This window comes from Canis aureus, chromosome 30 (assembly GCF_053574225.1).
Source record: "Canis aureus isolate CA01 chromosome 30, VMU_Caureus_v.1.0, whole genome shotgun sequence".
Taxonomy (NCBI): Eukaryota; Metazoa; Chordata; class Mammalia; order Carnivora; family Canidae; genus Canis; species Canis aureus.
This window is the reverse complement of record NC_135640.1, coordinates 35,516,721-35,529,876: the sequence shown is the minus strand read 5'-3', so window position 1 is coordinate 35,529,876 and position 13,156 is coordinate 35,516,721. Positions and strand designations below refer to the sequence as shown.

Here is a 13,156-nt window from a genome sequence, read left to right as displayed (position 1 = left end):
AGAGACGGAGAGGCAGAGACACAGACAGAGGGAGAAGCAGGCTCCATGCAGGGAGCCCGACGTGGGATTCGATCCCGGGTCTCCAGGATCATGCCCTGGGCCAAAGGCAGGCGCCAAACCGCTGCGCCACCCAGAGATCCCATTGGATCTTCTTCCTTCTTCTCTTCCCCCTCCTCCTCCTTCTCTTCCCCTTTCCCTCCTTTGATGAGTCTGGCTCAATATTGTTAATCTTTTCAAAGAACTATCTCCTGGTTTCATTAATCTGTTCTATTGTGTTTCTGTTTCTGTATCATTTATTTGTGCTCTAATCTTTATTATATACTTCCTTTTGTGAGGTTTGGGTTTTGTTTGTTCTTTTTCTACCTCCTTTAAGTGTAAGATAGGTGGTTTGAGATTTTTTTCTTGCTTTTTGAGGTAGGCCTGTGTTGCCATAAACTTCTCTCTTAGAACCACTTTTGCTACATCCCAAAGATTTTGGACCGTGTGTCTTCATTTTCATTTTTTCCCCATGTACCTTTTCATTTCTTTGATTTCTTGGTTGATTGAGAAATCTTATCTCTCCTTTAATCCTGAATTGTAGCCTTGCTAAGTAGAGTATTCTTAGCTGTTGGGTTTTTTGCCTTTTAGTACTTTCAGGTCAGAAGGAAGTGCAATGATCTATCCAAAGTTTCTGCGGAAAAATCAGTTGATAGCCTTCTAGGTTTTCACTTATACATAACTTTTTGCTTCTCTCTTGCTGCTTTTATTTTTTTTTTCTCTTGCTGCTTTTAAAATTCTCTATCTTCAAATTTTGTTGTGCATTGTGACATCTTAATTACTATGCTCAATTTTTAATGTGGTTTTATTATTTCTGTTCAGCTTGGGTGAGTTCTTCCAGATGTTGATTCATTCTTCCATATCCCCTAATTTACTGTTAATATGCTACAAGGAATTTTTTGTTTTAATTATCATATTCATCAACGCTGGTTATTTTTCTTATTTATTATCTCTTTGTTGAAATCCTGAGTTCTTCCACTCTTCTCTCCAGTCTTTGTCTTTATTATCATTGGTGAGCATCTTTATTATCATTACTTTGAACTCATTATCAAGAATATTGTTTTTCTCCATTTAATTTAGGTTTTTTTTTGAAGTTTTTGTCTTGTTCTTTTATTTTTAGTATATTCCTCTCATTTCGTTTGACTGTATTCACGCCTGTGAATTGGGTAGAACAGCTACTTATCCTAACTTAAGGAATGGTCTTCTGTGTGGTCCTTCCCTGTGTAGACTACATGTGCCTGGTGACTTTGGCTGCCTGGTTAGAGCTGTGGCTTGTATGGGCTTGGACCTGGGGCATTCCATGCTGGGGCTTCCCTGGTGGGATGGCCCAGCTGAAGTGGGCTTGGGGCACGGTGGCCCTGGGGCTCTCTGTGCAGAGAGCACCCTCGAAGAGCAGCTAAAGTGCAAGCCAAGGGGTTGCAGGGCTCTCTTCATAGAAGGTGCACTGGTGCGGTAGCCAAAGCTATGGTGAGGCATAGGTCAGTGGGTCCTAGGACTCTCAGTGCAGGGCACATCCTGCTGTGGTAGCTGGATCCAAAGAAGGCATGAGTTAGGAGGTATTGGCACTCTGTGCCGGGAGTGCCCTAGTAAACTGTCTGGAGTCAAAGCTGTGTGCGCCTAGAGTGTTCTGGGGCACTTGGCACCTATGTCATTTTGGCACAATGGCTAGAGCTGTAGTGAGTGCTGACCTTGGGTGTCCCACACTGGGACCACATTGGTGGGATGGCTAGGGCTGATGTGGGCTGGGGCCTCAGGGCTCACTGAAGTGGTAGGCAGGCTAGTGCACCCAGACTCTGCTCCCATCCATGCTATTAAGTTGAAGGGGAAACAAACCATTATGCTCGCCAGTCCCTCTGATCCAGAGAGAGTTCCAGCAGCTCCCCTGCTGTTTGGCAGAGTTCTAGAGCTGGTTCCTCTTTATTCTAGCTGACCTTTTAAGCCATGACTTTTTTTTTTCTGAGCCTGAGTGCAGATGAAGGTCACTGCTCAAGGTCACTCTACTATCGGCTTCTCGGTGGTTTCTCGGATTCGCAATCCCTACCCTCTGCAATTCACAGGTTGGGGTGGGCTTGCCCTCCATTGCTGTGTCTCTGTCTTTTTTGCTGTTCTCTATGGTCTTTCTATCTTTTGTTGTGCAGAAACTATTCAGTCAGCCCTCAGTTCTTTTTCAGAGGAATTGCCATATAAATCAGTATAATTTTGGTGTGCCCATGGAAGAGTGAGTTCAAGATCTTCCTACATCACCATCTTGGACCAGAACTCCACAGGTGGGTCTTGTTTTTTTAATCCATTCTGTCACCTTATGTCTTTGAATTGGAGCATTTAGATCACTTACATTTAAAGTAATTATTGGAAGTATGTACTTACTGTCATTTTGTTGTTTTCTGGTTGTCTTTGTATGTTTTTTCTCTTTCTTCTCTTGCTCTCTTTCCTTGTGATTGAAGACTTTACCATAATGCTTAGATTCTTCTTTTTTTGTGTGTATGTGTTATAGATTTTAGTTTGTTGTTACCATGAGGTTCATATATAAAGTCCTAGGTGTATAACAGTTATTAAGTCAGCGGTCACTGAAGTTCAAATACATTCTAAAAGCACTATATTTTTCTTCCTTCTTCCCCTTCCATGTTTTATGTATACAACATCCTATTTTACTTATTTTGTGGATTCCTTAACTAACTTCTGCATCCTCTAATCTACTGCTGATTCCTTATGCATATTTTTTCATTTCAGTTATTGCGTTCTTCAACTCTGGTGGTTCTCTTTCATATTTCCATCTCTTTTTTGAAGTTCTCATTGAGTTCTTCCACTCTTCTCTCCAGTCTGGTGAGCATCTTTATAACCATGATTTTGAACTCTTTATAAGGTACATTGCTTACCTCTATTTTTTAGAAAAGATTTTACTTATTTATTTGAAGGAGAGAGAGTGCATAAACAGGGGTAGAATGAGAGGGAGAAGCAGACTCCCCACTGAGCAGGGAGCCCAAATGGGGGCTCGATCCCAGGACACCAAGATCATGACCTGAGCTGAAGACAGATGCTTACCTGACTGAGTCACTCAGGCATCCCTACTTACCTCTATTTCATTGAATTCATTTTCTGGAGTTTGGTCTTATTTTGGAGCATATTATTCTGTGTCCTCATTTTGTTTGACTTTGTGTTTCTATGAATGAGGTAAAAGAACTACCTCTTTCTCTTGAAGGAGTTGGCCTTATGTAGGAACATCACCTGTGTAGATTGCATGTGTCAGCTGACTCTGCCTGGCTGGCTGGAGCTGTAGCAGACATGGGCTGGGAGTCCTGAGGCACTCTGCCCTGGGGCCACTGTGGTGATATGGCTGAAGCTGAAGCAGGTGCAGGCCAAGTCCCCAGATGCTCTGTATAGCAGGCACCCTGGCAGGATGGCTGGAGCGGAAGCAGGCACTAGTGGAAGGTGTCCTAGAGTATTCCATGCTGGGGCCACATTGGTGGGATCGCTGGAGATTGCACAGACACAGATGGAGAGGACCCTTGGGGGCCAACTGGAGCTGGTGTGGGCTAGGGGCCTGGGCTTCACTGAAGCAACAGACTGGCTAAAGTGCCCACATCCTGTGGACGTAGAGGTAGAATGTAAACATTTGGACTTGCAAGTACCTCTGACCCAGAGAGAGTTCCAACAGGTCTCCCACTTGGTGGATACCCTAGAGTTAGTGAATTCTTTTCCTTCATTTCTAGTCTCATTTCCCTTTAAGCTACTTTTTACCCCTGTCCCAGGGCAGGAAAATCTGCATGCAGGTCCCTCAGGTCTCTCCCTCCCCACTGTAGTTTTCAGCGACAGGGCTGGTGTTATTGTTAGTGTTTCCTGCCTCTCCTGCCTTTCTGTGAGGTCCTTCTATCCTCTGTTGTGCAGAGAAGCTGTAGAATCAGCTCTCAGGTTTCCTTCAGGAGGAATTGCTCTAAATGTAGTTGTAGATTCAGTGTGTCCATAGGATGAGCTGAGTTCAGGGTCTTCCTCTGTCACCATCTTGGACACTCCCCAAATCTTAGATTTCCTAATCTTAGATTTCCTATCAGTGGTTTCCAAATTTAAAAACAAAACACTGAGATCCACTGAGTGGCTACTATATAGAAAGCTCTGCAATTCTCATTTCATCCTCACAGGGCTGAGGAGATAAGAGTTATCAGTCCTCTCACCTTTCCCAAGAGAGAAACTAAGGCACAGAGAGGCCACATCATTTGTCCAAGTCCACAGTTGTTCAGTGGCAGGGCCAGGACTCCAGTCCAGCTCTCTGGCCCATGGGTGCCCTCTTTTCAACAATGGAAACCCAGAAGATCCATCACAGCAGCGAGGGTGGAGGTCTTTGGCCAAACCAGGCAGCGCGATGGTGAGCTCAATCTCCCCCTTGACATCCACAATGTTCAAGGCCCTCCATGGGACATTCTCGGCTCCACGGAGCTACCCCAGGCCCTTCAATGAACAGTCCACCAGCTCTAAGTTCTGAAGGCCAATCCTAATTCCTCTAGCATCACGGAGCTGAACCCTGAAGACGGAATGCCCAGAGACATTTGTTTAGGAGTGTTTAGGAGTGTCTCGACCAAGGCTCTGTTTAGGAGTGTCTCAACCAAGGCTCTGTTTTCAATGATCCCATTTAGTTAAGTACAATATGACAACCCCACACCACATCAGAAAATAAAACTGGTTGCACGGTTCCCCACCCTACTGATCAGATAAGCACAAGAAAGCAACCAGAAGGACAAAGGCAAATGCCATGTGTTGACCAGGCATGAGCCTGGTACATGAGCACACAGAAGTGGCTTCCAGGCCCGCCCTGTGAAGCTCTCAGCCAGCTTCCTCTCTGACACTCAGCTTGGTCTTGCATTTTGCACAGGCCTCTGGACGGCAGCTCATGTTTCTTCCATCTGCTTCATCATTGAGGAAACAGGAGCTCCTGAGTAGGTGAGAGTGCTGGCCTTGAAATAAGGCCAGTGACTCACAGTTGGAGCTGATACCAGACAGACCCGGTTTTGTCACTCGAGCCAGGCTTTTCTATGAAGCTGAAGCTGTCTTTACCTTCTCTGTTGAAGCAACTTCTACCACCAGGACAGCAGGGTGGTTTGGCAACTTATAGCTTGGGAGGTCCCACTGTTCATGAAGTATGTTTAGCCTAGAAAAGAAGACCCCAAATGGGGAGGTGGAAATTCTGAAATTCTGGGAAGAGGGAATGGGCTACTCTGTGGCTCATAGAACATAACCAGAGCTGGGGTTGAGGCCATAGATGAGCGATCTGGCTCCCCCACATAGATGAGCTCTCCATTGCTGGAAGAGTTCAAGCTGAGACTGGGTGAGGTGAAGCAGCAATGGGTGGTATCCCTGCATTAGGAAGAGAGTGGCTTAGATAAGCAGAACTGGGGGTGGTGGTAAAAGAGCTTGCACCTGGGGCTCTGTTTCCCTGGAAGTAGATTTGGTATCTACCATCTGTATAGATATCTACCCTTCTCAGGCTTCAGACCCTCTTCCTTCTGTAGGAAAGGTAAAGGGAAATCGGAGAGAGAGGACCAATCCTACCAGTCTGTGTGCCTCCAGCTCTGAAACTCAAATCCCTGAGGCTCCACCAACAATGGAGTTCTAGAATTTCCATCATCAGTAACTATAGTTACTAGAGACAGAGTCACTACAGTCCCCCCTCCATTTTATTGAGATATAACTGACCTATGACATTGTATTACTTTTAGGTGCACAACATAAGGATCTGGTAGATGAATGTATCATGGAATTTATTACCTCAGTGAGTTTTGTTAGCATCTATCATCACACATAGTTGGAATTTTTTTCTTATGATAACTTTTAAGATCTGTTCTCTTAGCAACTTTGAAATAAACAATACAGTGTTGTTAACTGTAGTCACCATGCTGTACATTAGTGCATCCCCAGGGCTTATTTAACAAGTAGGAGTATTTTCCTTTCAACCTACTTGCTTTATCTCCAACACGTTCAAGTGGGCCTGCCCCTCTGCTTCCCCTGTGTCAGTGTTCTGGTCCAGGGCCCCCACCCCTGCCTGGACTATTGCAGTAGTATCCTGATGGCAGTTCCCTCCACAATCCATCCTCCACATGGCACATAGAGGGCTCTTCCTAGAATGCAGGGAATCAGGTCACTGTAAAGCACCCCCTTTGCATTATGAATGCATTCAGACTCCTTTCCACGCTCCCCATCACATACCATCTCCTCACTGTGGGTCCACAAAGCTCTAGCCACAGGAGTGTCTATCTGTCCGCCCACTCCTCAATCTGCCTGGGCCTTCCCACCTCAGGGCTTCTCCAGCAGTTTCCTTCACCTGAAATGTGCATCCCACTGCTCCTCATATTTCAACTCTTGGCTTCAATATCATCCCTCATGTCAGTCAGTGTGAACATGCTTTGAAAAATATGTCTTCCTTCCCTTTACTCTGACCCTGTTTTTCTCCACTGCTGCTCCTTAGACCACCTCCATGGGGCAGGAACCAAGATCAAGCCAAGAAATCTTTCTTTCACTTTAGACCTTGGCCACACATCCCCTCACCCTCCTGTCTACTTTAGACCCCTCTCATGGGCTGTCTCCATCATCCCTGTGGGTTAGACATGACCCTGACCAACTCTCCTTACACAGGTGAGGCTCAGAAAAGCAAAGCTATGATCCAAGCCTGCCATGCTGACTGGGTTGCCAGGTGGAGAGTCTTCCTTTTCTTTACTAGTGAAAGGGAAGCCAGTGTTGATGATAGATGAACTCCACTTGACCTCCTGGAGTTTCTTCTTTGCCCAGATAACCCAGGTTGTGGTGATAGTTGTGTGGTCACATTCTCTAGGTAAAGATAGGATCCTGACACTGTAGTCAGGGAGTTTGAGCACAGACTTCAGAGCCAGATGGCTCCTCGCCAGTTCCTAGATGTACCTTCAAGCCCTGAGCAAATGTTTCCTGCTCTCTGTGCCTGTTTCCTCATACCTCCTAGACCTAGTGTGAGGGTCCAGTGACCTACCACCCAGTCCCTTCGGGTGCCCACAGGCCATCGCCACATGGCCAGCACTCCACAAGTTCACACGTCCCAAAACATGAGGAAATCTGGGAGGGGGCCCCACTAGGCAGCTGTGGACAGCTCACAGGACTTGACATATTCCAACAATTTAAGGTAGCTTCTTCCTGGTTTGGGTTTAATCACCGTCCACTGTGAAACTGGTTTCCATTTCCCAGCCAAGCTTCCTCCCAGCGCCATCTCATGGAGTAGTACAGTGAGTTGAACTATGTCCCTCCACATTCCGTGCCCAGCTGGGACCTCAGAATGTGACTTTATTTGGAAATCTCCAGGTGGGACCATTCTGGATGAAGGCGTGACCTTCACAGGGACCACGTGAAGATGGAGGCAGGGGCTGGACTGGTGTGGTCCCAAGCCAAGAAATGCCTGAAGCCATGAGAAGCTGGACGACACAGGAAGGATCCTGTTCCAGAGCCTTTGAGGGAACCAACTTCTTGATTCTGGATTTCTGGCCTTCACAACTGCGATAGTATACATTTCAGTTGTCTTAAGCCACCTTTAGAATTTGTGATGTCAGCCCTAGTGGACCAATACAACCGAGCTTCCAGTATTTTGTTTCATGCCTCAGCTTTGTGGATAGAATATTACTCTTCTGGGACCCCTGGATGGCTCAGCAGTTGAGTGTCTGCCTTTGGTTCAGGTTGTGATCCCGGAGTCCTGGGATCAGGCATCCTGTGGGGTGCCTGCTTCTCCCTCTGTCTATATCTCTGTGTCTCTTGTGAATAAATGAATAAAATCTTTTTTTAAAAAAGAATATTACTCTTTTGTTATTGCTGTCAACATTAACTTCTAAGTACTGGCTGTCCTTTTTTTTTTAGGTTCATTTATTTATTTGAGAGAGAGAGAGCACAAGCAGGTGGGGCAAAGGGAGAGAATCTTAAGCAGAATCCCTGCTGAGCATGGGGCCCAATACGGGGCTCAATCTCATGACCCTGAGATCATGACCTGAACTGCAATCAAGAGTCAGACACTCAACTGACTGCACCACTCAGGTGTTGTACCTTTTAAAAATCTTGATTTAAATGTAATTTAGTTAACATATACTGTATTATTAGTTCCAGGGGTAGAATTTAGTGGTTCGTCAGTTGTATATAACACTCAGGACTCTTTATATCACCCAATTACCCCAAACCCCTCCACCCACCCCCCCCTCCAGCAACCCTCAGTTTGTTTCCTAGAGTTTAGCATCGCTTATGGTTTGCTCCCCTCTCTATTTTCATCTTATTTTAGTCTTCCTTCCCTTCCCCTATGTTCATCGGTTTTGGTTCTTAAATTCTACATGTAAGTGAGATCACATGGTAATTTGTCTTTCCCTGATTGACCTATTTTGTTTAGCATAATACCCTCTAGTTCCAGCCATGTCATTGCAAATGGCAAGATTTCATTCGTTTTGATGGCTGAGTAATATTCCATTGTATTATATATATACCGCACCTTCTTTATCCATTCATCAGTCGATGGACATCCGGGCCCTTTCCACGGTCTGGCTATTGTGGGCAATGCTGCTATAAACATTTGGGTGCAGGTGTCCTTTTGAATCACTATGTTTATATCCTCTGGATAAATACCCAATAGTGTAATTGCTGAGTTGGAGGGTAGCTCTATTTTTAACTTTTGAGGAACCTCCTCCATACTGTTTTCCAGAGGGATTGCCCCAGTTTGCATTCCCACCAACAGTGTAAGAGGCTTCCCCTTTCTCCAAATCCTCACCAACATCTGTGGTTTCCTGAGTTGTTCGTTTTAGCCGTTCTGACTGGTGTGAGGTGGTATCTCATTGTGGTTTTGATGTGTATTTATACCAAGTGATGAGCATTTTTTCATGTGTCTGTGGTACATCTTCTTTGGAGAAATGTCTGTTCACGTCTTCTACCCATTTTTTGACTGGATTTTTTTGGGTTTGGGGTGTTGAGTTTGATAAGTTATTTCTAGATTTTGGATACTGGCCCTTTATTTGATATGTCATTTGCAAATGTCTTCTCCCACTCCATAGGTTGCCTTTTAGTTTTATTAACTGTTTCCTTCCTTTTTATCTTGATGAAGCCCCAATAGTTTATTTTTGCCTTTGTTTCTCTTGCTTTTGGAGATGTGTCTAGCAAGAAAGTACTGGCTGTCTTAAATGCTTGTTGGTAATCGTGTGTGTGTGAGAGAAAGCACCAGGGCATGCATGCACACCTCACTCAGCATCTCGTCATAGCTCTAGATGCAGTGTCACACGTAGGAGTCTTGTCAGTCTGGAAGAAGTGAATGACTTTCTCATTTGAAGTTTCTGCAGCTGTCACAGGCTCACTCACAGCTCGTATGCCCTATCCGAGGTTGGCTCCTCTGGACATCAGCCACGTCACGTTGGCCTGGCCTTCCCTAGGAGGTATCCCTAAGCCCATCTCCTGGGGAGCAAGGACTATAGCTCAAGGATCAGCTCATTTCCAGCCCATCCTACATGGCAGGTGCTCCTTTCTTGGAATTCAGTTTGAATTCTTCCACCCCAGAAAGGGAACTCCCTCCCCAGTTTAATGCGAGTTCTATGACACCTGCTTCTTATGGCAAAGTATCCAATTGTCAAGAAAGCTATTCGAGATGTTAATTTTATAGATTCCAGCATCAAAGGTCAACTAGGATGAGCAATGCAAGTTGGGGCCTCAGAGCTTTGGTTTTGGACCCAAACCCCCATAGCATACTCACCCACAGACAAGAGGTCTTATTTAGTGGCAAGAGGGATGGAGATTTGGAAAGAAGCGATAGTGGCTGATGTGTTTTGAGGCTCACCATGGGGAGGGTTACCCTGCATGCATTCCACCCATGGCTTCTCATTTAACTCGTGCTGCAGGTCCATCAGGCAGGGGGCTGGCATCTCATTTTACAGGTGAGAAAAACAAGGCTGAGAGAGATCAAGCAACCAACCCTTGGCCACAGAGCAAGTGGCATAGCCAGGATTCAAGCCCAGGCTGCCTGACCCCAGGGCCTGGGACCTTCAAACTGTACGATTACTGGGGATCCCCAGGTGGCTCAGGGGTTTATCACCTGCCTTTGACCGAGGGCGCGATCCTGGAGTCCTGGGATCGAGTCCCGCGTCAGGCTCCCTGCATGGAGCCTGCTTCTCCCTCTGCCTGTATCTCTGCCTCTCTCTCTGTGTCTATCATGAATTAAAAAAAAAACTCTACAATTACTGAGAACCTACATTCTGCTGGGTTTAGTTGCAACAAGTTAACTCACAAGTGACTGTGGTTGTTCCTGCTCACAGGAAAGCACTTCAATGCTGCTTCAGCAATTCCTGAATCGCTCTTTTAGAGGTCCTCAGAGTACCGTGTATTCTCATTTGTGGATTATGATGTTCTGATGGAGGGGAGCATCCCTCTAAATGTCTAGGAGATCAAATTAGCCATTGATAAGGGATCCAGACTCACCGCCATTCAGACTGCTGTAGTTGGTCAGTTGGCCAGGCCACATGTGTTCCCAGTTCCCAAATTTGGCTTGAGTGGTGGTTGTGATGGTTAATTTTATGTGTCAATTTGTAGGGTGGTTTTGGTTGAGATGAACAAATCAATAAACTTTCAGTGAACAGATTGCCCTCCATAAGGTGGGTGGGCCTCGTTCAATCAGTTGACGGCCTGAACAGCACAAAAAGACCAGTCTCCCCAAGCACACGGGAATTCTGCAGCAAAGTACCATCAGCTCCCCTGGATCTCCACCTGAGTGCCTTTGGAATGGAGCTGTAGCAACAGCTTTCCTGGCTCTCCAAACTCTTGGCTCCCCAAAATTTCCTGTGAGAAGGTGGAGCTCTCAGCTAAAGAGGAAGTTCTATATCTCACTCACTCAGTCCTGTCTTTTTTTTTTTTAGATTTTATTTATTTATTCATGAGAGAGGCAGAGACACAGGCAGAGGGAGAAGCAGGCTCCATGCAGGGAGGCTGATGTAACTCGATCCCAGGACTCCAGGATCACGCCCTGGGCCGAAGGCAGATGCTCAACCACTGAGCCACCCAGGTGTCCCCACTTAGTCCTTTCAACCACTAAATGGGGCAGACCCCTATTTTACAGATGAGACTGAGGTCAGGAAGAGGTGCAGAATGTGCCGAGTCATACAGCAATTTAGCAGCTTAGCAGAATCGAAACCCCACTTTTTCTGGCTCCAAAGTCCATGTCCTTCCTACCTCCTTGGCGACTCTCCTGCTGCTACACCCCTGCTTCACACCATCCCACACATCTGTAGAGAGAACCCTACACGATCATTGGCTTCCTGGCCTAAGTTCCCTTGCCACCATCAAGGACAACATCCTCCCTGGTTTTCCAAGCACCAGCATGTGACATAAGGCCTAGCATTAATATTATGTGCTGGTCTGTGACCTAAAACTGGAAGGGCCTTGGAGACACCTGGGTGGCTCAAGGTGTGATCCCAGGGTCCTGGGTTCGAGTCCTGCATTGGGCTCCCTGCAGGGAGCCTGCTTCTCCCTCTGCCTGTGCCTCTGCCTCTCTCTGTGCATCTCTCATTAATAGATAGATGATGATAGATGATAGATAGATAGATAGATGATAAATAGATAGATGATAGATAAATCTTTAAAAAAACACAAAACCTGGAAGAGCCTTGAATGGCCTAACTATAAGTACCCCCCACTCTGCTCCTGAGATTACATCCTGGAGCCAGACCACCCTCCTATCACCGCACGCCCCTGCACATCCCTGAGGCAGGCTCACAGGGAAGAGGAGGGTATATACACCAGGCTTCCCCTGCTGCGCTTCTCCTGGGTTTTGTACTTGAGCCTTTTCCACACTAGAACACACAGCTCCAGCGAACATGCCACTGTACAGTTGCGCTGCAGTTTAATGGGTCCCCTGTTGGTAGATGCTTAGATGATTTCCAGTATTGTTTTCCATCTCAAAATCCTGCAAAAACTCCATGTGCATGCATCTTTGTATAGTTGTAAGGCACAGTGGATATTAGGTTTGTTGCTAATGTAGAAAAATGTCACCAAGACAGTATTTTTTTTTTTGGCTTAAAAATTTTTAAAAAGGAACCTTTTAAGCTTAGCTTCTTCAAGCTTATTATACTTGTGGCTGCATTTAACATAAACACCTTTTAAATCTAGCTATTTGTATATGAAGTTCTCACAGTGGGGTGGGGGCGCTCCGATTCAGTATATGATGTGGGTTTATAGAACTCTTTGCAATAACAAAATAGCATGTAATTAAATAAAAGTAATAAGCATGAAAAATGAATTGCAATAGATAATATTCTATAACAATGGGATTAAAAATCTTTTCATTAAAAATACATTAGTTCCGGGGCACCTGGGTGGCTCAGGGGTTGAGCATCTGCCTTCGGCTCAGGTCATGATCCCAGGGTCCTGGTATCGAGTCCCCACATCAGGGATCCCTGCAGGGAGCCTGCTTCTCCCTCTGCCTGTGTCTCTGCCTTCCTCTGTGTCTCTGATGAATAGATAAATTTTTAAAAATCTAAAAATAAAAACGCATTAGTGTCTAAATTTGACAGTGGAGAGAAGCACTAGCAATATCGCCCCCCCGTGGCATGTTCAAGTACTCAGTCATTAGGAACCCAAATTCATGGACCCCTGTTCAAAATGAGCCGGGCAGCCATGTGGCCCGCTAGCTTGGAGGTGGCTTCAATGGCATCAGCGCATTCCTGTGACCTCTGGTAGAAGCAGGTGACGCTGGAGTCGGGTGGCAAAGTCTTCTTTAAGCTTTGGCCTCCAGTTGAATAGCTGAACCCATAGTTTCTTTATAAAAATTCTCGAGTTCAAAGAGTCTCCACTGCCCTTCCCTGGGCGTCTCAGAGGTCACAGGCCTCCCCGCCGTAGCTCTCACCGCCCGTTGCATCTCCCCGGACAGTTTTTAAAAATGCAAGTGCCTGGCTGGGTGTCTCCCCAACCTGTGGAAGCCAATTCTGGGGTCTGGACAAAGCCTCGGTTTGAGTCAGTTTGGTTTGGTTTTGTAAAGCCCCACCGGTGCCTCGGTGCAGGGCCGGGAAGCACTGGTGGTGGCGGGTCCTTGACCTTGGCGGGGATGGGGCCAGAAGAGGGACCTTGTAGGGGAAAGAAGGTCTGGGGGGGGCTGCTGCCGACA

At 46.1% G+C, this 13,156-nt stretch overlaps 1 long non-coding RNA gene across 4 annotated transcripts in view; it reads right to left on the bottom strand.

Moving 5' to 3' along the window:
- The window catches only part of LOC144301915 (uncharacterized), a 30,957-nt gene that overhangs the window by 16,111 nt on the left and 1,690 nt on the right, over positions 1–13,156 (bottom strand). Inside the window, exon 2 of one of the 4 annotated variants that reach the window (XR_013368817.1) lies at positions 5,083–5,176. The exons of the other annotated variants lie outside the window; for them this stretch is intronic. This is a non-coding gene — a long non-coding RNA (uncharacterized LOC144301915). The remainder of the gene's footprint in view (positions 1–5,082; positions 5,177–13,156) is intronic. 4 annotated transcript variants of the gene reach the window in all.